Genomic DNA, 1,835 nt, shown 5'->3' on the forward strand with positions numbered 1-1,835 from the left:
TGTCTGGTGCCGGGTCATTCTGTGTCCCTTCCTCCATTTTATCTAGTGTGTGTGGTCCCATTACTCAGCAGAACTCTCTCTTGATAGAGTCCACTATCAACCATGCTGTGTAGAGCGAGAGAGAGTGTGTGACTGTGTGTGCTGTTAGGTTCAGTGAGGTGTGAGGAACACCGATCAATGTGTCTTTCAGAACAGCCTGACCTTTATTACAGCAACACCAATAGAAGCGAGATGTGCTCTCTGTTTCTGTATGTGAAGCAATGCATTCTCTCTGTGTGCATGTTGAATGGTTGTGTGTGTGTGTGTGTGTGTGACCTCCACTACGTTGTGCCTCACTGCCCCCCACTGGGTTTCCGGCCACCCCCCTCTGTCTCTCCCTCCCTCTATCGCTCTCTCCCCAGTAACTCTAATTGGGATCAGTGGCAGTGAATGAGCTGGTGTGTCACAGCTAATACCTTGAGAGAGAGAGAGAGAGAGAGAGCAGGAGCAAGGGAGTCACTAGTACCTCTACAGTGCAGCAGGTGTCTGACCACCCACTAAGAGAGAGAGAGAGAGAGAGCAGGAGCAAGGGAGTCACTAGTACCTCTACAGTGCAGCAGGTATCTGACCACCCACTAAGAGAGAGAGAGAGAGAGAGCAGGAGCAAGGGAGTCACTAGTACCTCTACAGTGCAGCAGGTGTCTGACCACCCACTAAGAGAGAGAGAGAGAGAGAGCAGGAGCAAGGGAGTCACTAGTACCTCTACAGTGCAGCAGGTGTCTGACCACCCACTAACAGAGAGAGATTCAGGAAACCCCTCTCTTTCTCTGTCCTGCCTTCATCCATCCACCCCACTGCATTCTGTGGACTTGTCTGAGTGAACATAGACCTGGGACAATCATCTGGAACGAGAGAGAGAGGGGTATAGAAAGAGGACTGTACACAGTGGTAAGAATATACATAGTCAGGAGGCTTAAAGAAGCATGGAGGCTTTGGCTCTTAAAGCTACTTTTTAAAGCTACTTTTTGCTAACTTCTCCCTCGTGTGTGTGTGTGTGTGTGTGTGTTACAAGGTTTATTGGTGTTGTTTGTCCAGATAACATGTGGGAGAGTGTTAGTACAATATGTTTGCTCTATATCTGACACTGTCTAGTCCTAGTATGTGGTTTCAGGGTGTTCACATGGAGAAACATTAATGATTAACTAACCATTGAATCATAGGCATACCTGCCTTGTGTGTGTGTAAGCAGAGCTGATAGAGCCCTCTTTAGCTACTCCCTGTATGTACTGTATCTCATTTAGAGAATCCTGCCTGCTCCGGGTTGTGGATACTGACTAGTTGCAGAGAGAGACCCTCTACCATCTCTCCTGTCCATCCTTCGACTCGCACAGCTCGTGTTGCATTATCAGCTGTAGAATTTTTTAAATGTTTTAAATTGCTCCTGCTGCAGCTTAGATGAATGTTCACATGACATTCAGATAACATGTAATGTTCTTATAGGCTCTGCTGTTTCTACCGTCAATTAACTACAGTTACATTACTACCTCTCCTAGAGGGTTAACTCGACTGGCACAGTGCAGTGGGTACTGTATCTGCCTAAGAATTCAGTAACACTTCTCAACTTTGGTGATATGTAGCAACAGGAAGCCTTTATATGCATGACATAAAGAATGTATTCTACATGAATGCAACATATCACTACTCTAAGTAAGGTGTTACTGTTACCTCTATTGGCACAGTGGGTAGCGAGCCTTGGTCAGAAGTTATTAAGAAATTCTGAGTTTCTGGTTCAACCCCAGAGTTAATTAGCCCCAAACTTAGCTACAGGAGTTTAAATCAGTTCAAATCAGAGGCTT

Source organism: Oncorhynchus kisutch, linkage group LG15 (genome assembly GCF_002021735.2).
Source record: "Oncorhynchus kisutch isolate 150728-3 linkage group LG15, Okis_V2, whole genome shotgun sequence".
Lineage (NCBI taxonomy): Eukaryota > Metazoa > Chordata > Actinopteri > Salmoniformes > Salmonidae > Oncorhynchus > Oncorhynchus kisutch.